The 24,774-nt window shown below is 45.1% G+C and overlaps 1 pseudogene; it reads right to left on the reverse strand.

Moving 5' to 3' along the window:
* Nucleotides 1–767: 767 nt before the first annotated feature.
* Nucleotides 768–2,283, reverse strand: LOC123405904 (annotated as a pseudogene).
* Nucleotides 2,284–24,774: the final 22,491 nt, after the last annotated feature.

A 24,774-nucleotide genomic window follows, 5' to 3' on the forward strand; every position in this document is an offset into this window, starting at 1 on the left:
GTACCTGCAATTTTGTAGCACAGTAAAATGGTGTTAGAATGAGGTGTACATCACCTTCTGCTACCATAATCCCATCTAGTGTCAGATTCTATGCAAGTTGAAGTGCAAGGCCAAACAGGGCAAGTTCAAATTAAGTGTAAATCCCACAACACCAGCATATGAACCAACTAACACACATCTAAATCAATAAATGGCAGATATTAGGGAAGATTCAGTCCAATTGTCAAATTCTCTAGTGTCAGTGCCAGAACTATCCATCAGCTCCAGAAAAAATTGACCATTCACAACCCCTTCTAGGCTTTTACCTCTCTATAATCTTACTGTAACTCTAGCCTTTTCCCATGGATCAATCTCAATACTCAGAGTACACATCGCCGAGGACCGTCCCACAAAATTTCCAAACTTGCCAAAATCACACCTGCACGGTGGAGATGAGAGTTTCACTGTGCATGATGGAGATGAGCTGCCAAAACCACAAAATTTAAAAATGCTATGTGTCGGACGTCGGGCGTACACATTAATGCAGTTTAAATTGCTAGTGACTATCGTACTGAACAGCGACACTAGTATGTTAATGCAGTTTAAATTGCTGGCAATTGTCCTACTGAACTGCGACAGATTAATTGGCTATGTTACTACTGAAGATTAGTCCAATGTTAACCATTCAGCTTTGACCAAAGGTAAGTACTATATTTCAAATAAACCAATAGCATTTTTTATATCTGTCTTTGTCAAAATCAACTTGCTATGGAAGTGGAAACTATGAAAAACATAGCTCAAAACTCAAGAACCAGTAGGTTATACAACCTTGATGCAACAAAGATGTCTATATTTTGAAGTACAAATAGAGGCAGTGTTAATATGGTCAAGCACAACATCGAAAAGAGCATTACCATTTACATCAAAAAATATCTGTTGATTATGCTTATGCCTCCACCAAAGAAGCATACCGACCACGATAGCGACAAACGCTGCAGAACCCATGGTTGCTCCACAGATGATGGCAATACGGTGACTTCTTGGCATGGCTTGTTGTGGCTGAACTGAGGAAAGGGAAACAAATATGAGCAGCGCAGAGGAGATAAAACAATACTATTGATGTATACTTCTCAAGAATAAAAAAAATCTCACTCTTAAGGTCATCTGGTGGATAAGAAAGCGGGTCCAGCGACACGGATGAGCAATTGTCTCCAGACTTGACACCACAGATCATTGAATTTCCAGCAATGTTGTACAAACAACCAGCAATAAAGGAAAGAAGAAATGAGAGCATGAGCAATAATAGCCTAGAGCATGCACAGAGGGTTATCAGGTAGGAATTGAATCAGCCAGGTGATCGGGCATGAGCTGAACGACTCACCTGAAAGTTCTTGCAGAAATCTTTGGCACGGGACCGCTCAGGTTGTTAAACGAAAGGTCCCTGTGAAGTAGGCCGATTATTAGAACTGCTTGTTGCAGTACACCGAGGAAAGAGGAGAAGAAGAATAAGTAAAGGATTCACAGGACATACACAAGTGCAAGGCCATTAATGGTGGCTAGTTATTCGGGTAAAACTCCAGATAAACTGTTGTTGTTCAATTTCCTGGCAGCAACAAGAGGACAAGGTGTGAGTTGTTGTATAATAAAGCAAGAAGGCAGAGAAATTGATAGCCGGGGAAAGAAATCTCACAGATAGTTGAGGTTCTTGAGATTGCCAAGCGAAGTCGGGATGCTCCCGGTAAGATGGTTGTCTGACATGTCAAGCGTCTGAAGCATCCCCAGCCTGCCTATGGTGCTAGGAATAGTGCCAGAAATCGCATTGTTCTGCAATAGCCTGTCCAAGAACAGGAAAGATGTTGAACACTTGCCCATCTTTCAAATGTCTAGAGGCTAGAGCGATACATTTTCAAAGAAACTGTACTGATAAATCTGAGCGACGAGCTTACACAGATTGCAGCCTGGTGAGGTTCCCGATGTCGGGCGACAGTTTACCGGAGAGGCGTTGGCTGGGCAAGCCGCTGCGAGCACAGACCATCACACGAGAAGATTAGTTCGGAAATAAGACGCGGCCACTGACGACGGACGCTCCTCGACGGAGAGATGTACCGGTGTGAGCAAAGGAGGGGCGGGGAGAAGGACGTACAGCGCGGAGACGTAGCCCGGCGCTGCGCGCAAGCATCCGGGTCGGCGGCAATGTTGCAGCAGCGCCGCCGTCGTGACTGCGGAGTTGGCGGTGGCGGCGGCGGAGCGGAGGAGGTGGCCGGGGACGGCGCTGCGCGCAAGCATCCGGCTCGCCGTCGACATCGCCGCCGACTGCGGGGTTGGGGGAGACTACGGAGGCCGGCGATGGCGATATGACGCCGCGGTCATCGCGCGAGAGAGGAGGGGATCGTGAGAGCGTGGGGGGAGGCAGGTGCGTTTGTGGGTCGCGTTTTTTTTGCCTTTTGACGGGTTGGGTGGACGTGGGTGGGTCTGAGCGACGGGGGATGGATCGTGCGTAGGTTTTAGTGGGTTTTTTTGAACCGTTATATTTGGCTGTGCTAGCGACGGTTTTTTGACTGGTTTATGAAGGGATTGAAAAAAATCGGTAGAAGGATGAAAAGGGGGACGAGCGAACGAGAGGTCGAACCATCGCTCTGGTCGAACCATCACGACGGCAGATCCCCCTTTAATAGTAGAGATTCTTCTAAAAGATGAGATGTCTACTATTAAAAGGTGTTCGAACTTTGTAGCGATGGTTTGACCTTGTTGGATCCCCCCTCACTCCTTGGATCGCTAGCCATGGTCTTCGATCCCCCCTCACTCCTTCGATCGCTAGCTATCTCGATCCAGCAAACCAGCCTAAGAAAATATGCCCATCAACAAGAAATATGAATCACCTACTAAGAAAACCGGAGTTATTTCTTCCAGCGACATCGTTCTCCCATCAGCTGTTTAAGTGAAATTTGGTGTGCATAAGATCCTGTTCTCCCATCAGCTGTTTAAGTGAAATTTGGTGTGCATAAGATCCTCTGTCGGTACTTAATACCAATAATCAAACCCCCAAAACCTGACAGTGCCAAGCACTGAAATGATACATCTATTATTCTTACCACTAAAAGTTATAGCAGTACTGCTTACCAAAAAGTTACCATTAAGTTCAAATACTGTCCACAAAACCATAACAGAAGTAGTACAAATTATCCAAGTACCATTGTTTAACTGAAACATGGTGTAGATAAGGTTATAAAAGCAAGTTGCTGCAATTTGGCCATGTGTTAAAAGCTAAGAGATACCAGCAATAATTAAGTACCACAAATCATAGAACTGAATCCAACTCAAGACTTTTGTCATGGGATTCCACAAACCCACATTGGTAATAATTGTACTTCAAACATGTTGTTACCGGCCAGCAACAACTCCAGGACGGAGTTGGCAAAGAAGAAAAGGCACTATACCTCCATCTAAAAACTGTTAAACAGCACATAGCAGAATCCTAAGCAAGATAGCAAGTGAAGCAACTACTCAACTACTCATGTCAGAACAAGGGGGCCGGTGATTGACGCGATGCCTCATGGCTGACACCTCACCTACCCATGCGCAAGGCGAGCGCCCACCTCGCACTCCTCGGACGTGTCGCTCGCTCTCACCTCTTCCTCAATCCGTCGAAATGGTGGGAGGTCGCAAGGCGAGATCGAGGCGGACTCTTCCCGCGCATATGGTGGCGCCGCCAACTGCTCAGCCTCCGATGGTGGAGGAGCCACTGCCGGAGCCGCTGTCGGCGTCGTTGCGACCATTCCCATCGATGGAGCTCCCGTGGGTAGAATCGTCGACGCCGGAGGCCAGGGCGGAGATGGTGCGGGTGTTGAGGGAGAGGTTCCCCGATCGTTCAAGGTGGTCTGAGATCTGCGTCGAGATCATACGGAGCTCGAAGTTCGTCGAGAGGATGCGGTTCGTTGGGGACGGCGGGGCGATGGACTACGAGATGGTGTTCAGGGCGATTCAGGAGGCGGAGCCCGAGGATCTGGTTCAAGCAGCGAGATGGATGCGATTCAAAACAAGGAATCCATCCAGGCTCAACATCCGCCCTCCTCCAGTGGTGGAGATCGCAAGTATCCCCCCGGAGTTCCCGCCGTCGGGGACGATGCTTCCTCGGGTCCCCTGAGGGGGCTGTACCCCGACAGGAGAGTGCGGCGGGGCAATCTGGAGCCGCCTCCCTGGCCGGGGGATCGCGGAGCAGTCATGTCGACTCGCTATCATACGCAGAAATGTCAGTTCCTGTCGTTTGACAGAAATCTAGTTGATAGTGATTACATTTTGAGGCTTGTCCCTCAGAGTGATTTGGGCTTGAATGCTAATTCTAGCATAAATCCAGTTGAGAGATTTACAGAGAATAATCGAGATTTTGTAGAAGATAGTTCGGGGGTTACCCCTCCTGATGAATTGGGTTCTTGTGTTGATGCAAATAAGGTTTCATTTGAGGGAAAATTGTGGGATAATAGTGAGATTGCTTCTGCAATCAGTGGGAATTGGATTTGATTTGGCCCGATATCCCTGGGAGTCGTCCAATCTTTCCTGATCCGATAATCCAGGGATGTGTGGTCAGGAGGAAAGCGAGAAAGCAAAAGCTGTCTTCCCTCCTGGCTCACGAAATGTCAAAAGAGGTGGTGGATTGTTTTTGGCCAATTGTGGGTGGTTCCATCCCCATGCCGTCGACAGAGGCAATATAAGAAGAAGCCCAGCCCCCCAAACCCTAGCTCCTCATTCCCTAAACTTTTTTTGGTGAGGAAAGATCTGTTCATAGCTAAGAAATTCTCTCCACAAGACTGCTTCCCTGTGAGATATGTGGGTCATTTTGATCCAACTCCAACTATCTTCAAAATTTCCTCGGAAGGGGCTACATCTGGATCTAGATCCTTTGCTCAGGTGGTGAAGGGAGAGATGGAGAACAAGGGACAGGGTAATCAGAAGAATCGTTGGCCTCCTCCAAGCAAGAAGAACCTGCAAGAGGTTAAGGTTGCCACCCCCCGGGGAATCAAGCCAAAGCTACGCTAGTGGCCAGAGCTGGGACTGGAGGGAGACAGATCAATGCACCTGTTCCAGCCCCGGTTGACAAGCCAGCTGCGCCAACTCAGATCCCAACAGTGCAAACCCTCGATCCCAGGTACAAGGATATGATTTGTTTCAATTGTAGCTGGCCAGGGCACTATGTGGGGAACTGCATTGAAGCAAAAAAAGTGTTTCATCTGTGCGGGCAACCACAATGTGAACAACTGTGTTGCCTGGGCTAAACCCCAACCCAGTGCTACTTATTTTGGTAGTGCTGCTGCTGGGTGAGGCTTCTACCACATCGATATCCATGTAGCTTCTGAGTCAAACTGGCTTAATTACAACAATTGTGCTATCCTCAAGGTGATCAAAGGAGAAGTTTCTACTTTAGAGGTACCGACTCAATTGAATGGAATCTTTTGCAAGAACAAAGAATGGCCATGGCAGATCGGAGAGTTAGAAGAGAGGAAGTTTCTGTTGAGATTCCCTCCTTGGAAGAATGTCAATGACTTAATTGAGTTCCCTGCATTTGAGCTGCCTATTGATGGAGTGTATGTGAAGATTTGTGAATGGCAAGGCATGTTAGACGCATTTGGGGAACTAACTGAGGCATGGGTTCAGATTGAGGGGATTCCTCCCAAGTGGTGTGCATGGAAGGTATTTGCTCAAGTTGCTGCTTGTTTTGGCATTCTTGTAGATGTAGACTGGAATGGGATTTTCAAAAGCTTCTATGAAATAGTGTTGATCAAAGTTGCCTACACAAACACTACAAGAAATATGTCAACTAATGACACAATGCAAATGTTTTCCATTTTTTTTTTGAATTTTTCATGGCCATTTCAAAATGGGGTCAAAACAATAGGTATGACCATTCCTACCTAGTGGTTGAATCTTGGAAAACTTTTGGTGTTTCTCTGATTAAATAGATACCTATCTACCTATAAATAATTTTTGAGAAAAATAAAGAGCAAACTATGAGGGAGTTGCAGTTCAAATTTAACCCGCTTCCAACTAAATTGGCAGAAATTTGTCTTTTTCACAAGAGCTGGATAAAAGCTTTTAACACCCAACCATTTTTTCAATTGTACATTAAATATGGCCTAGTATTTTATAAAAATGATTTGATCCAATTTTAAAACAAATATATGGTAGGTCCTTCACAAAAAGAACTCATTTTGGGCACTTGAAAAATGGAAAATGATTTTTTCATACAAGGAAAATAAAAAATTCCTTAATCAACATTGCTTGCCATTCCAATACTCACCTTTGTGTACAATATGAGATCATTTGAAAAAACTATGCCATGGATGTGGCCAAAAGATTGATCATTTGGCTTGAAAACCATGAATCTTCACACATAATAGCCCATTTCTAAGAACACTTTTTAAAAATAATTACCGTATTACAAGTTTATTAATTTTCCTAGTAACTTTGTCACATATGACGACACAATGCGAAGGTTTTCCAATTTTTTGAATTTTTTTAAATTTTTCATATCCATTTTGAAATGCGGTCAAAACGGTGGGTATGACCGTTCGTAGCTAGGGATTGATTTTTGCAAATATTTTGGAGTATATATGAAGAAATAGTTACTTTTGTACCTATAAATGTTTTTTGAAAAAAATAAATAGCAAACTATGAGACGATTGTAGTTTAAATTTGACCTGCTTCCACCTGAATCGATAGAAAGTTTTCTTTTTCACGATAGGTGGATAAAAGCTTTTGACACCCAACCATTTGGTCAATTGTATATTAAATATGTACTAATATTTTAGCGAATTGATGGAGTACAATTTTGCAACAAATATTTGGTTGGTTCTTTACAAAAATAAACTCATTTTAGCCACTCAAAAAATTGTTAAAAATAGCTAGAAAGATGAGAAATGCATACAAATTGGTACTCATCCATAAAATATGGTCTAACTCTAGTGAAAATTTGTGTGGTACACTTTTGAAAAATATTTTTGATAGATATTTTACAAAATTTCTCTATTTTTATTACCTTCAAATTATTTAAATTACTGTTTTCCCGAACCAACCACAACTCTTCCCACGGATTGATGACATGGCGTCCATCCATCCATCCATCCATCTCTCCATCCCAAATCCATCCATCCATCCATCTCTCCATCCCACATCCATCCATCCATCTCTCCATCTTAGATCCCCCCACCCGCAGCCCTAGCTCAAACTTCCTCGTCCCCATCTATCCACACCGCAGCCGACACCTCCTCCCTGTCCCCGCCCCCTCCCGATCCAGTTCTCTCCCTACCCCTCTGCAGCCCGACCCAAACCCTACCAGCATGCGACCCACTCTCCTCCCTCAATCCCCTTCCCTCTTGAGAACACGCATGTCGCCGCCTCCTTCTTCCTGATCCAGATCGGCGATGTCGGCTCTCTCACCTCGCCGGCAGGTCCGACGGCGTGTGACCTAAGGAAACACATCTCGCTGCGCTCCCGATCCCACCTCATCCATCCTATCCGTCTTCAACCAGTTTGTTCGCCACATCCTACCGCCACGTGCTCGCTAGGGTTTGCCGTCGTCACCACTCACTGATGTTTACTACACAACCTTCTCCTTGTAGACTTTGTTGGGCTTCCAAGTGCAGAGGTTTGTAGGACAGTAGAAATTTTCCCTCAAGTGGGTGACCTAAGGTTTATCAATCCACGGGAGGCGTAGGATGAAGATGGTCTCTCTCAAGCAACCCTGCAACCAAATAACAAAGAGTCTCTTGTGTCCCCAACACACCCAATACAATGGTACGTTGTATAGGTGCACTAGTTCGGCGAAGAGATGGTGATACAAGTGCAATAAGGATGGTAGATATATAGATTTTTGTAATCTGAAATTACAAAAACAACAAGGTAACTAGTAAAAAAAAAGAGCACGAACGGTATTGCAATGCGTGGAAACAAGGCCTAGGGTTCATACTTTCACTAGTGAAGTTCTCTCAACAATGATAACATAATTGGATCATATAACTAGCCCTCAACATGCAACAAAGAGTCACTCCAAAGTCACTAATAGCGGAGAACAAATGAAGAGATTATTGTCGGGTACGAAACCACCACAAAGTTATTCTTTCTGATCGATCTATTCAAGAGTGCGTAGTAAAATAGCACGAAGCTATTCTTTCCGTTCAATCTTTCGTAGAGTTCGTACTAGAATAACACCTTAAGATACATATCAACCAAGACCCTAATGTCACCTAGATACTCCATTGTCACCTTAAGTATCCGTGGGCATGATTATATGATATGCATCACATAATCTCAGAATCATCTATTCAACCAACACATAGAACTTCAAAGAGTGCCCCAAAGTTTCTACCGGAGAGTCAAAACGTGTGCCAACCCGTATGCATAGGTTCCCAATGTCATGAACCCGCAAGTTGATCACCAAAACATACATCGAGTACTCACATGAATCAAACGTGTGCCAACCCATATGCATAGGTTCCCAATGTCACAAACCCGCAAGTTGACCATCGCAGATAGACACGTGCAAGACATACATCAAGTGTTCTCAAAGACTCAATCCGATAAGATAACTTCAAAGGGGAAACTCAATTCATTACAAGAAGGGAGAGGGGGAAGAACATCATAAGATCCAACTATAGTAGCAAAGCCCACGGTACATCGAGATCAAGACATCTCAAGAACACGAGAGAGAGAGATCAAACACATAGCTACTGGTACATACCCTCAGCCCCGAGGGAGAACTACTCCCTCCTTGTCATGGAGATCGCCGGGATGATGAAGATGGCCACCGGAGATGGATTCCCCCTCCGGTAGGGTGCCGGAACGGGCTCCAGATTGGTTTTTGGTGGCTACAGAGGCTTGCTGCGGCGGAACTCCCGATCTAGGTTTATTTTTTAGGGTTTCTGAATTTATAGGAATTTATGGCGGTGGAATTACGTCGGTTGGGCCCACGAGGAGGTCACAAGCCTTGTAGGTGCGGCCTAGGGGGGTGGTCGCGCCTCCCGGGCTTGTGACTCCCTTGTGGCTCTTCTGGCCTTCTTCCAAACCTTTGTGGGTCTCTTTTGGTCCAAAAAAATCATCGTAAAGTTTTATTCCATTTGGACTCCGTGTGAAAAAGAGTCAAAAAGACTGAAAAACAGAAACTCGCACTTGGCACTGAGTTAATAGGTTAGTCCCAAAAAATATATAAAATAGCATATTCATGCATATAAAACATCTAAAGTTGACAAGATAATAGCATGGAACCATAAAAAATTATAGATACGTTGGAGACGTATCATTCACCACCGGCCAGCCATGGCATCCGGGAAGCACTCCAAGTAGATCGTCCTTGGCGGCGGCGTCTCAGGGGTAAGCACCTTGATATGTCTCTGTCGTATCTACTTTTCCAAACTCTTTTGCCCTTGTTTTGGACTCTAACTTGCATGATTTGAATGGAACTAACCCGGACTAACGTTGTTTTCAGCAGAATTGCCATGGTGTTGTTTTTGTGCAGAAATAAAAGTTCTCGGAATGTCCTGAAAATTTACAGAGAATTTTTCTGGAATAAAAGAAAAATACATGCACAAAGTTCCACCGGAGGAGGTGTGCAAGTGGGCCACAAGCCCCTGGACCGCGACCACCCCCCAGGCCGCGCCATGAGGGCTTGTGGGGCCCACGTGGCTCCACCGCCCCCAAACTCAGCTCTATTTATTCCGTCTCGTCCGGAAAAAATCAGAGAGAAGGATTCATCACGTTTTACGATACGGAGGCGGCGCCACCTCTTCATCTCGAGGGCAGATCTGGAGTCCGCTCGGGGCTCCGGAGAGGGGAAATCGTCGCCATCGTCATCATCAACCTTCCTCCATCGACAATTTCATGATACTCTTCACCGTTCGTGAGTAATCTCATCATAGGCTTGTTGTACGGTGATGAGTTGGATGAGATCTATCATGTAATCGAGTTAGTTTTGACGGGGATTGATCCCTAGTATCCACTATGTTCTAGATTGATGTTGCTACTACTTGGCTATGTTTAATGCTTGTCACTAGGGCCCGAGTGCCATGATTTCATATATGAACCTATTATGTTGTCGTCAATATAAGTGTGTTTTAGATCCTATCTTGCAAGTTGTAGTCACCTACTATGTGTTATGACCCGGCAACCCCGGAGTGACAATAGCCGGAACCACTCCCGGAGATGACCATAGTATGAGGAGTTCATGTATTCACCAAGTGTTAATGCGTTGGTACGGTTCTTTATTAAAAGGAGAACCTTAATATCCCGTAGTTTCCATTAGGACCCTGCTGCCACGGGAGGGATGGACAATAGATGTCATGCAAGTTCTTTTCCCTAAGCACGTATGACTGCATACGGAATACATGCCTACATTAGATTGACGAACGAGAGCTAGTTACTTATCTCTCCGTGTTATAGCTGTTACATGATGAATCACATCCGGCATACTGATCCATCACCGATCCACTGCCTACGAGTCTTTTACTATTGGTCCTTGCTACGCTACTTTGCTACTACTGCTATCGCTACTGCTGTTACTCTGATGTTACTACTGCTGTTACTCTGCTGTTACTACTACTGCTGCTACTGCTGTCACTACTCCTGCTGCTACTGCTGTCACTACTGCTGTTACTTTGCTTCTACTTGTTGCAAGACTTTTCTGGAGCCGTTGCCTGGGGAAGAATAGTCCCCCGTCCACGTGCTATTTACTGGCGCCATTGATACAACAAGTTAGGAATAGTCTGCCGTCAACAGATCTTTTTCTGACACCGTTGCTATCATACCACTTTGCTACTGATACTTTGCTTGCAGACACTAATCTTTTAGATGTGGTTGAAATTGACAAACTGAGCTGCTAATACTTGAGAATATTCTTTCGCTTCCCTTTGTGTCGAATCAATAAATTTGGGTTGAATACTCTACCCTCGAAAACTGTTGCGATCCCCTACACTTGTGGGTTATCAAGACTATTTTCTCGCGCCGTTGCCGGGGAGGCACAACTATATTCTCTGAGTCACTTGGGATTGACGTCTGCTGATCACTATGAGGAATCCCAAAGATCCAAGAACTGAAATCTTGCCCTCAACTACGAGGACAGGTAAGGAACTGCCATCTAGCTCTGCACTTGATTCACCTTCAGTTATGAGTAAGTTTGCGACTTTGCCTTCTGCTAGAATGCTTGATACTACTGAGCTTGATGATGTTACTTCTGCTGCCCATGATGCTTATGATGATGCTATGCTTGATACTATGCCTGATGATGCTATGCTTGATACTATCCCTGATGATGATATGCTTGATACTATGCTTGATACTGCTTTGCCACTAGGTGCATTCCTTGATGCACAACTTGCTAGAGTTGCTGCTAGACGTGATGATATTTCTGAAACTGCTGATACTATTGAAGTAGAACCTGCTACTATGCCTGAGTTGCCTGTTATGCCTGAACGCTATGCTATGGAGGGAGAGATAGCTGAGGACTTTCTTACGTGTAAGGATAGCTATGATGTTGAGAAACTACTGCTCAAGTGGAAAGAAAAATCTCTGAACGCTAGGATGAAATACGACCCGAAGTTTGCTACTTCGCCTATCTTTGTGACCGATAAGGATTATGAATTTTTATCGACCCTGAGTTAATCACTCTGGTCGAATCTGATCCTTTTCACGGTTATGAGTCTGAAACGGGTGTAGCCCATCTTACCAAACTGCACGATATAGCCACCCTATTCACTAGTGAGGAAAAGATCTGCACTACTATATCCTCAAGTTGTTTCCTTTCTCGCTAAAGGATGATGCTAAGACCTGGTTCACTTCTCTTGCTCCTAGTTGTGTGCGTAGCCCCGAGGATATGTGTTGGAAATATGCCCTAGAGGCAATAATAAAATGGTTATTATTGTTGGAAATATGCCCTAGAGTCAATAATAAATTAGTTATTATTATATTTCTTAGTTCATGATAATCGTTTATTATCCATGCTATAATTGTATTGATTGGAAACACAATACTTGTGTGGATACATAGACAAAACACTGTCCCTAGTAAGCCTCTAGTTGACTAGCTCGTTAATCAAAGATGGTCAAGGTTTCCTGGCCATAGGCAAGTGTTGTCACTTGATAACGGGATCACATCATTAGGAGAATCATGTGATGGACTAGACCCAAACTAATAGACGTAGCATGTTGATCGTGTCATTTTGTTGCTACTGTTTTCTGCGTGTCAAGTATTTATTCCTATGACCATGAGATCATATAACTCACTGACACCGGAGGAATGCTTTGTGTGTATCAAACGTCGCAACGTAACTGGGTGACTATAAAGATGCTCTACAGGTATCTCCGAAGGTGTTAGTTGAGTTAGTATGGATCAAGACTGGGATTTGTCACTCCATGTGAACGGAGAGGTATCTCGGGGCCCACTCGGTAATACAACATCACACACAAGCCTTGCAAGCAATGTAACTTAGTGTAAGTTGCGGGATCTTGTATTACGGAACGAGTAAAGAGACTTGCCAGTAAACGAGATTGAAATAGGTATACGGATACTGACGATCGAATCTCGGGCAAGTAACATACCGAAGGACAAAGGGAATGACATACGGGATTATATGAATCCTTGGCACTGAGGTTCAAACGATAAGATCTTCGTAGAATATGTAGGATCCAATATGGGCATCCAGGTCCCGCTATTGGATATTGACCGAGGAGTCTCTCGGGTCATGTCTACATAGTTCTCGAACCCGCAGGGTCTGCACACTTAAGGTTCGACGTTGTTTTATGCGTATTTGAGTTATATGGTTGGTTACCGAATGTTGTTCGGAGTCCCGGATGAGATCACGGACGTCACGAGGGTTTCCGGAATGGTCCGGAAACGAAGATTGATATATAGGATGACCTCATTTGGTTACCGGAAGGTTTTCGTGCATTACCGGAAAAGTTTCGGGCTCATCGGTAGTGTACCGGGAGTGCCGGGAGGGGTGCCGGGGACCATCGGGAGGGGTGTCACGCCCCAAGGGGTCTCATGGGCTATGGGAAGAGATAAACCAGCCCCTAGTGGGCTGGAATAAGTTCCCACTAAGGCCCATAAGGTTTGAGAAGAAAAAAAACACAAGGTGGAAAGAGTTTCCAAGTGGGAAGGTGGAATCCTACTCCAAGTAGGATTGGAGTAGGACTCCTCCACCTCCAATTTCGGCCAAACCTTTAGGTTTTGAGGCTGCCTCCTCCCCTCCCTCCCACCTATATATACGGAGGTTTTAGGGCTGATTTGAGACGACTTTCTCACGGCTGCCCGACCACATACCTCCATAGTTTTTCCTCTAGATCGCGTTTCTGCGGAGCTCGGGCGGAGCCCTGCTGAGACAAGATCATCACCAACCTCCGGAGCGCTGTCACGCTGCCGGAGAACTCTTCTACCTATCCGTCTCTCTTGCTGGATCAAGAAGGCCGAGATCATCGTCGAGTTGTACGTGTGCTGAACGCGGAGGTGCCGTCCGTTCGGTACTAGATCGTGGGACTGATCGCGGGATTGTTCGCGGGGCGGATCGAGGGACGTGAGGACGTTCCACTACATCAACCGCGTTCTCTAACGCTTCTGCTGTACGATCTACAAGGGTACGTAGATCACTCATCCCCTCTCGTAGATGGACATCACCATGATAGGTCTTCGTGCGCGTAGGAAAATTTTTGTTTCCCATGCGACGTTCCCCAACAGTGGCATCATGAGCTAGGTTCATGCGTAGATGTCTTCTCGAGTAGAACACAAAAGGTTTTGTGGGCGGTGATGTGCGTTTTGCTGCCCTCCTTAGTCTTTTCTTGATTCCGCGGTATTGTTGGATTGAAGCGGCTTGGACCGACATTACTCGTACGCTTACGAGAGACTGGTTTCATCGTTACGAGTAACCCCCTTTGCTCAAAGATGACTGGCAAGTGACGGTTTCTCCAACTTTAGTTGAATCGGATTTGACCGAGGAGGTCCTTGGATGAGGTTAAATAGCAACTCATATATCTCCGTTGTGGTGTTTGCGTAAGTAAGATGCGATCCTACTAGATACCCTTGGTCACCACGTAAAACATGCAACAACAAAATTAGAGGACGTCTAACTTGTTTTTGCAGGGTATGATTGTGATGTGATATGGCCAATGATGTGATGTGATATATTGGATGTATGAGATGATCATGTTGTAATAGAAATATCGACTTGCACGTCGATGGTACGGCAACCGGCAGGAGCCATAGGGTTGTCTTTATACTAACATATGTGCTTGCAGATGCGTTTACTATTTTGCTAGGATGTAGCTTTAGTAGTAATAGCATAAGTAGCACGACAACCCCGATGGCAACACGTTGATGGATGATCATGGTGTGGCGCCGGTGACAAGAAGATCGTGCCGGTGCTTTGGTGATGGAGATCAAGAAGCACGTGATGATGGCCATATCATGTCACTTATGAATTGCATGTGATGTTAATCCTTTTATGCACCTTATTTTGCTTAGAACGACGGTAGCATTATGAGGTGATCTCTCACTGAAATTTCAAGACGAAATTGTGTTCTCCCCGACTGTGCACCGTTGCGACAGTTCTTCGTTTCGAGACACCACGTGATGATCGGGTGTGATAGACTCAACGTTCACATACAACGGGTGCAAAACAGTTGCACACGCGGAACACTCGGGTTAAGCTTGACGAGCCTAGCATGTGCAGACATGGCCTCGGAACACATGAGACCGAAAGGTCGAGCATGAATCGTATAGTTGATATGATTAGCATAGGGATGCTTACCACTGAAACTATTCTCGACTCACGTGATGATCGGACTTGAGATAGCGGATTTGGATCATGTACCACTCAAATGACTAGAGAGATGTACTTTTTGAGTGGGAGTTCTTAAGTAATATGATTAATTGAACTAATTGTCATGAATATAGTCTAATGGTCTTTGCGAATTACGATGTAGCTTGCGCTATAGCTCTACTGTTTTTATATGTTCCTAGAGAAAATTTAGTTGAAAATTGATAGTAGCAACCTTTGCAGACTGAGTCTGTAAAACCGAGGATTGTCCTCGTTGCTACGCAGAAGGCTTATGTCCTTAATGCACCACTCGGTGTGCTGCACCTCGAGCGTCGTCTGTGGATGCTATGAACATCCGACATACACGTTACTGATGACTACACGATAGTTCAGTGCAAGATACTTGATGGCTTAGAAGCAAGGCGCCGAAAACGTTGTAAAACGTCACGGAACATAAGTGATGTTCCGAAGAGATGAAATTGTGATTTCATGCTTGTGCCCTTGTTAAGAGGTACGAGACCTCCAACAAGATTCTTTGACCACAAAGTAAAGGAGAAAAGCTCAATCGTTGAGCATGTGCTCAGATTGTCTGAGTACGACAATCACTTGAATCAAGTGGGAGCTAATCTTCCAGATGAGATAGTGATGGTTCTCCAAAAGTCACTGCCACCAAGCTTTGAGAGCTTCGTGATGAACTATGACATATCAAGGATAGATACTATGATCTTTTGAGTGATTCGCGATGTTTGACACTGCGAAAGTAGAAATCAAGAAGGAGCATCAATAGTTGATGGTTAGTAAAACCACTAAGTTTCAAGAAAGGCAAGGGCTAGAAGGGATACTTCGTGAAACGGCAAAACAGTTGCTGCACTAATGAAGAGACCCAAGATTAAACCCAAACCCGAGACTAAGTGCTTCTGTAATAAGGGGAACAGTCACTGAGGCGGAGCAACTCTAGATACTTGGTGGATAAGAAGGCTGGCAAAAGTCGAGAGAAGTATATATGTGATATACATAATGTTGATGTGTACTTTACTAGTACTCCTAGTAGCACGAGGGTATTGGATACCGGTTCGGTTGCTAAGTGATTAGTAACACGAAATGTAAGCTACGGCATAAACGAAGACTAGCTAAAGGCGAGGTGACGATACGTGTTGGAAGTGTTTCCAAGGTTGATATGATCAAACGTCGCACGCTCCCTCTACCATCAGGATTGGTGTTAAACCTAAATAATTGTTATTTGGTGCTTGCGTTAAGCATGAACATGATTGGATCGTGTTTATTGCAATACGATTATTCATTTAAGGAGAATAATGGTTACTCTATTTTCTTGAATATTCACCTTCAATGGTTTATTGAATCTCGATCGTAGTGTTACACATGTTCATGATATTGGTGCCAAAAGATACAAGTTAATGATGATAGTACCACTTACTTGTGGCACTGCCGCTTGAGTCATGTTAGTATAAATTGCATGAAGAGGCTCCATGCTAATGGATCTTTGTACTCACCTGATTTCGAATCACTAGTGACATGCAAATCATACCACATGAGCAAGGCCTTGTTTTCATTGAGATGAAGTAAGATAGTAACTTGTTGGAAGTAATACATTTTTGATGTATGCAGTCCAATGGGTGCTGAGGCACGCAGTGGATATCATTATGTTCTTACTTCACTGACGATTTGAGTAGATACAGGAGTATTTACTTAATGAATCACAAGTCTGAAATGTTGAAAAGTTCAATTCCGTTCAGAGTGAAGTTCGTCGTAACAAGAGGATAAACTGTCTACGATATGATCATGGAAATGAATATCTGAGTTACGAGTTTTGGTACGCAGTTAAGACAATGTGGAAATTGTTTCGCAGTTCATGCCACCTGGAACATCATAGTGTGATGATGTGTCTGAACGTCATAGCCACGCACTATTTGGTATGGTGCATACTATGATGTCTCTTATCGAATTACCACTATCGTTTATGGGTTATGCATTAGAGACAACCGCATTCACTTTAAATAGGGCATCACGTATTTCCGTTGAGATGACACAGTATAGATTGAGGTTTAGAGAAATCTAAACTGTCGTTTCTTGAAAGTTTGGGCTTCGACACTTATGTGAAAAAGTTTCAGTCTGATAAGCTCGAACCCAAAGCGGATAAATGCATCTTCATAGGATATCCAAAACAGTTGGGTACATCTCCTATCTCAGATCCGAAAGCAAAGTGTTTGTTTCTAGAAACGGATCCTTTCTCGAGGAAAGGTTTCTCTCGAAAGAATTGAGTGGGAGGGTAGTAGAACTTGATGAGGTTATTGAACCATCACTTCAACCAGTGTGTAGCAGGGCGCAGGAAGTTGTTCATGTGGCGCCTACACCAATTGAAGTGGAAGCTGATGATGATGATCATTGAGCTTCGAATCAAGTTACTACAAACCTCGTAGGTCGACAAGGTCGCGTACTGCTGCAGAGTAGTACGGTAACCCTGTCTTGGAGGTCATGTTGTTGAGCAACAGTGAACCTACGAGTTATGGAGAAAGCGATGGTGGGCCCAGATTCCGACAAATGGCTGGAAGCCATGAAATCCGAGAGAGGATCCATGTGTGAAACCAAAGTGTATACTTTGGTAGAACTACTTGATGGTCATGGGACTATTGGGTAAAATGGATCTTTAAAAGGAAGACAGACGATGATAGTGATAAGTCACTATTAAGAAAAGCTCGACTTGTCGCAAAGATGTTTCCGACAAGATCAAACAGTTGACTATGATGAGACTTTCTCACTCGTAGCGATGCTGAAAGTCTGTTAGAATTATGTTAGTAGTTGCTGCATTATTTATGAAATATTGCATGTAGGATGTCAAAACATTGTTTCCTCAACGGTTTCCTTGAGCAAACATTGTATGAGATACAACCATGAGGTTTTGTCGATCCTAAAGATACTAGCAAGTATGCAAGCTCCAGTGATCCTTCAATGGACTGGTGCAAGCATCTCGGAGTTGGAATATACACTTTGATGAGATAATCAAAGATTTTGGGTTTTTTACAAAGTTTATGAGAAACCTGTATTTCCAAAGAAGTGAGTGGGAGCACTATAGAATTTCTGATAGGTATATGTGGTTGACATATTGTGGATCAGAAGTAATGTAGAATTTCTGTAAAGCATACAAGGTTGTTTTGAAAGAAGTTTTCAAAGGAGTACCTGGATTACGCTACTTGAACGTTGAGCATCAAAGATCTATGGAGATAGATCGAAAAGCACTTAACGGAAGTTTCAACAAGATGCATGCCTTGACAAGTTTTTGAAAGGAGTTCAAAATAGGTCAGCAAAGAAGGAGTTCTTGGTTGCGTTGTGAGGTGTGAATTTGAGTAAGACTCAAAACCCGACCCCGGCAGAATAAAGAGAATAGACGAAGGTCGTCTTCTATGCCTTAGCCATAGAATCTAAAGTATGCCATGCTGTGTACCGCACCTGATGTGTGCCTTGACTCAAAGTATGTTGAGAGGTACAGAGAGTGATCCATGATTGAATCACTAGCAGCGGTCAAAATTTATCCTTAGTAACAAATGGACTAAGGAACTTTTCTCGATTATGGAGGTGGTTAAAGAGTTCGTCGTAAAGGGTAACGTCGATGCAAGCTTTGACACTAATCTGAATAACTATGAGTAGTGAAACGGATTCATATAGTAGAGTGGATATTTGGAGCATTTCCGAATAGCACGTAGTAGCAGCATCTATAAGATGACATAAAGATTTGTAAAGAACGCACGGATCTGAAAGTTTCAGAACCGTTGACTAAAACCTCTCTCACAAGCAAGACATGATCAGACCCCATAACTATATGGGTGTTGGATTCGTTGGAATCACATGGTGATGTGAACTAGATTATTGACTCTAGTGCAAGTGGGAGACTGTTGGAAATATGCCCTAGAGGCAATAATAAATTAGTTATTATTATATTTCTTAGTTCATGATAATCGTTTATTATCCATGCTATAATTGTATTGATTGGAAACACAATACTTGTGTGGATACATAGACAAAACACTGTCCCTAGTAAGCCTCTAGTTGACTAGCTCGTTAATCAAAGATGGTCAAGGTTTCCTGGCCATAGGCAAGTGTTGTCACTTGATAACGGGATCACATCATTAGGAGAATCATGTGATGGACTAGACCCAAACTAATAGACGTAGCATGTTGATCGTGTCATTTTGTTGCTACTGTTTTCTGCGTGTCAAGTATTTATTCCTATGACCATGAGATCATATAACTCACTGACACCGGAGGAATGCTTTGTGTGTATCAAACGTCGCAACGTAACTGGGTGACTATAAAGATGCTCTACAGGTATCTCCGAAGGTGTTAGTTGAGTTAGTATGGATCAAGACTGGGATTTGTCACTCCATGTGAACGGAGAGGTATCTCGGGGCCCACTCGGTAATACAACATCACACACAAGCCTTGCAAGCAATGTAACTTAGTGTAAGTTGCGGGATCTTGTATTACGGAACGAGTAAAGAGACTTGCCAGTAAACGAGATTGAAATAGGTATACGGATACTGACGATCGAATCTCGGGCAAGTAACATACCGAAGGACAAAGGGAATGACATACGGGATTATATGAATCCTTGGCACTGAGGTTCAAACGATAAGATCTTCGTAGAATATGTAGGATCCAATATGGGCATCCAGGTCCCGCTATTGGATATTGACCGAGGAGTCTCTCGGGTCATGTCTACATAGTTCTCGAACCCGCAGGGTCTGCACACTTAAGGTTCGACGTTGTTTTATGCGTATTTGAGTTATATGGTTGGTTACCGAATGTTGTTCGGAGTCCCGGATGAGATCACGGACGTCACGAGGGTTTCCGGAATGGTCCGGAAACGAAGATTGATATATAGGATGACCTCATTTGGTTACCGGAAGGTTTTCGTGCATTACCGGAAAAGTTTCGGGCTCATCGGTAGTGTACCGGGAGTGCCGGGAGGGGTGCCGGGGACCATCGGGAGGGGTGTCACGCCCCAAGGGGTCTCATGGGCTATGGGAAGAGATAAACCAGCCCCTAGTGGGCTGGAATAAGTTCCCACTAAGGCCCATAAGGTTTGAGAAGAAAAAAAACACAAGGTGGAAAGAGTTTCCAAGTGGGAAGGTGGAATCCTACTCCAAGTAGGATTGGAGTAGGACTCCTCCACCTCCAATTTCGGCCAAACCTTTAGGTTTTGAGTCTGCCTCCTCCCCTCCCTCCCACCTATATATACGGAGGTTTTAGGGCTGATTTGAGACGACTTTCTCACGGCTGCCCGACCACATACCTCCATAGTTTTTCCTCTAGATCGCGTTTCTGCGGAGCTCGGGCGGAGCCCTGCTGAGACAAGATCATCACCAACCTCCGGAGCGCCGTCACGCTGCCGGAGAACTCTTCTACCTCTCCGTCTCTCTTGCTGGATCAAGAAGGCCGAGATCATCGTCGAGTTGTACGTGTGCTGAACGCGGAGGTGCCGTCCGTTCGGTACTAGATCGTGGGACTGATCGCGGGATTGTTCGCGGGGCGGATCGAGGGACGTGAGGACGTTCCACTACATCAACCGCGTTCTCTAACGCTTCTGCTGTACGATCTACAAGGGTACGTAGATCACTCATCCCCTCTCGTAGATGGACATCACCATGATAGGTCTTCGTGCGCGTAGGAAAATTTTTGTTTCCCATGCGACGTTCCCCAACAATTATCATATTTCCTTGTTCATGATAATCGTCTATTGTTCATGCTATAATTGTATTAACAGGAAACAGTAATACATGTGTGAATAAATAGATCACAATGTGTCCCTAGCAAGCCTCTAGTTGGCTAGCTCGTTAGTCAATAGATGATCATGGTTTCCTGGTCATGGGCATTAGATGTCATTGATAACGGGATCACATCATTGGGAGAATGATGTGATGGACAAGACCCAATCCTGAGCATAGCACTAGATCGTATTGTTCGTATGCGAAAGCTTTTCTAATGTCAAGTGTCTTTTCCTTCGACCGTGAGATTGTGCAACTCTCGGATACCGTAGGAGTGCTTTGGGTGTATCAAACGTCACAACGTAACTGGGTGACTATAAAGGTGCACTAGGGTACCTCTGGAAGTGTCTGTTGGGTTGGTACGAATCGAGATCGGGATTTATCACTCTGTGTGACGGAGAGGTATCTCTGGGCCCACTCGGTAGAACATCATCATGAGCTCAATGTGACTAAGGAGTTAGTCACACGATGACGTACTACGGAACGAGTAAAGAGACTTACCGGTAACGAGATTGAACAAGGTATAGGTATACCGATGATCGAATCTCGGGCAAGTTCTATACCGACAGACAAAGGGAATTGTATACGGGATTGATTGAATCCTTGACATCGTGGTTCATCCGATGAGATCATCGTGGAGCAAGTGGGAGCCACCATGGGTATCCTGACCCCGCTGGTGGTTATTGACCGGAGAGGTGTCTCGGTCATGTCTACCTGTCTCCCGAACTCGTAGGGTCTACACACTTAAGGTTCGATGATGCTAGGGTTATAGGGAATTCTTATACGAGGTTATATAAAGTTGTTCAGAGTCCCGGATGAGATCCCGGACGTCACGAGGAGCTCCGGAATGGTCCGGAGGTAAAGATTGATATATAGGACGGATGGTTTCGGACATCGGAAGTGTTTCGGGCATCACCGGTAACGTACCGGGACCGCCGGGACCACCGAAGGTGGCCCCGGGGGTCCACCGAAGGGGGGCAACGACCCCGGGAGGCTAGATGGGCCAAGTGGGGGAGGGAACCAGCCCCTAGGTGGGCTGGTGCGCCCCCCCACTCAGCCCAAGGCGCAGGGGAGAGGGAAGGGGGGCAAACCCTAAGCCAGGTGGGCCTAAGGCCCACCAGGTGTGCGCCACACCCCTCCTCCCCTCATGGCCGCCACCTCCTGGCACAGATGGGGCTGCCGCACCCCTTGGGGGTGGGAACCCTAAGGGTTGCGCCCCTCCCTCTCCCCCTATATATAGTTGAGGTTTCGGGGCTGTTTCGCACACGGTTTTCTCTCTCTCTCGGTGCAGCCCTGCCCTTCTTCCTCCTCCTCTCTGTCGGTGCTTGGCGAAGCCCTGCCGGGAGACCTCGTCTCTCCATCAACACCACGTCGTCGTGCTGCTGGAGTTCTTCCCCAACCTCTCCCTCCTCCTTGCTGGATCAAGGTGCGGGAGACGTCACCGGGCTGCACGTGTGTTGAACGCGGAGGTGCCGTAGTTCGGCACTAGATCGGAATCACACCGCGATCTGAATCGCCACGAGTACGACTCCATCAACCGCGTTCTAGTAACGCTTCCGCTTAGCGATCTTCAAAGGTATGAAGATGCACCCACCCTCTCTCGTTGTTGGTCTCTCCATGGGAAGATCTGAATATGCGTAGGATTTTTTTTGAATTTATGCTACGTTACCCAACAATATGGTCTACTACTTCTTAAAAAATATTTCTCTGCCCATAAGAAACAAGCTGCCTTGCAGAAAATATACAACTTTGCTCAAGCTGAGGAAGAGAGTCTCCCACAATCTTTGGGGGAGGCTCATCCAGCTACTGAATGCTTTGCCTGATAACCCTCTTGAGAAGAATGAAATACTTGATATCTTCTATAATGGACTTACCGATGCTTCCAAAGACCACCTAGATAGTTGTGTTGGTTGTGTTTTTAAGGAACAAACTGTAGAACAAGTTGAGATTGTACTGAATAACATCTTGTGGAATGAGAATGCTTGGACTATTCCCGAACCACCTCCTAAGCCAACTCCGAATAAAAGAGGTATTCTATTCCACAATCCTGAAGATATGCAAGAAGCCAAGAAATCTATGCGAGAGAAAGGCATTAAATCTGAAGACGTACTTACCAGAGCTACTATCATGTAACTACACAGCCAGCAATACATTAAGAAATGATAAAATGTTTACATTAATAAACTGTATTATGTAATAGCTCTGTAGTTGCATAATAGATTAATTTCTTAATGTATGGTCAGGATTCGCTGCTCTGTTTTACTGCTCATAAAATAAAATTGCGTGTACGTGTAGCTTGCTGAACCTAACATTGTCAGCGCAACTGTGCCAAGTGATTTTGCATGTTACTACTAGTTTCTCCCATGAGTTTGCATTGCATTAGCATTAGCGTTTTGTCCCTATGAGTTTGGAGTTTACTGTATTCATATCAAAGTGCCAGCTTCCGTTCCTCGCTGCTGGTGCTGGTTCAAGCATTGCGTTACAGTCATTGTGTCTGTGTCCGAGTAGGGATGTAAATGGCGTTGGGACCCACTAGTCCCACATATGTCATCCACCAAAAAAAAATTAAATGGCTTTTGTGGACATCCATAAAAATTATCTGGGATAAATGGATAGCCCAGAAAATCCCATCGACAGTCCACTGCACCGCGCCAAGACATCCCGCTCCCAATCCATGGCGCCGCCGCCGCCATCCAGGGAAATCGCTGGAAATGCATCTTCATCCTGCCGATCCATGGCGCCGCCGCCACCACCGTCCCTCATCCTTCCGACGCCATCTTTCGCTCCCCCTCCGCCGCCAGAGGAAATCGCTGGGGAAATCCCGGCACCTGCTCTCCCGCCTCCTCCTCTGCTCCCAGGTATGCACAGACCTCACCTTCCCCTCCCCTCCCCTCCCCAACAGCCAGCCTCTCCTCCGTGACGAACCCTAGCCAGCCACGGCGGCGGATCCCTCGGGCATGGCATGTAATAGGTGTAGAGGTGGACGGCTCGCGCTCTGGTGTGGTGCAGAGGTGGGGAGGGGGAGAGCTGACGATGGAGGAGATCTGGCGACGACCGGCATCTTGGGCGGAGGTGGAGAGCAGGGGTGGGAGGCCGGCACAAGGGGTGGAGGCCGGCACGGACAGGGGACGAGCACTCCCCGAGGTTGCCAGGCGAGACGGAGATGCAGCGGATGACGGGTTGTTAGGCTTCCCCCCCCCCCCATTTCACTGGTGACGGGTTGTTAGGTTGCCGATCTTGTCATTTATGCTTTTTGTGAGCTTTGATGGTGATTCATATGCTTACTGTTTATAGTCAAAAGGGGTTGAAAATCCCCAGGAATGGGCCGAATTTCTCCGTTTTGCTTGGAGGTGTCAGCCTCTTGAACTGTTTCCTTGTTAGATGGTTGGAGATTTGCGTGTGGATTTATTTAGAATTGGCAGTTCTCAGTAGTATGAAGGATTACTTTGTTTCCCCCCCTAAAAGGAATGATTATTATGCTAATTGTTGAACCCTACCGTAAAAAAAGTATCCTTGATTCTGCGTCATCTATAATGCAATTTTGTAGAATTAATAATTGTAGAATGATTGTAAAGGCCTACAGCATGTTGACTGTTTATCAGAACCCTACAAAATGATTGTGATATTATACATATAAATTCATGTCCGTGATGAAATTATTTACTTTTTGTGACAGAAGTCTGTCTGTGTTGGTCCCTCTTATCCAACTCAGTGGTTTGGCCGTTTGGGGTTGCTGTTGGAAGGCTGGATTTGTGAGGGTGTTTGACCTGTTTGTTTAGAGAATCTGCAAAGTGCGTAGTAGTATAATCTGATCAACTCGAGTTTTCTTGGACATACTTCCGATTTATTTAGCATTGAGAGGCTGTGTGCAAAAAGATGTGCTGCCAGCATGCGTTTTGTGAATATGTATTATGTTTCAGCCTAGAATGTTAGATGAACCAAAATTGAACTTATGTTCTGCTGAAACATCTAATATGACATTTCAATGCAGATTTCATTGAACTGGCCATGGGTGACGACCAAGTGGCGTTGACTGTCTGTGTTGGTCCCTCTTATCCAACTCAGTGGTTTGGCCGTTTGGGGTTGCTGTTGGAAGGCTGGATTTGTGAGGGTGTTTGACCTGTTTGTTTAGAGAATCTGCAAAGTGCGTAGTAGTATAATCTGATCAACTCGAGTTTTCTTGGACATACTTCCGATTTATTTAGCATTGAGAGGCTGTGTGCA

The sequence above is a fragment of the Hordeum vulgare genome, chromosome 6H, assembly GCF_904849725.1.
Source record: "Hordeum vulgare subsp. vulgare chromosome 6H, MorexV3_pseudomolecules_assembly, whole genome shotgun sequence".
Taxonomy (NCBI): domain Eukaryota; kingdom Viridiplantae; phylum Streptophyta; class Magnoliopsida; order Poales; family Poaceae; genus Hordeum; species Hordeum vulgare.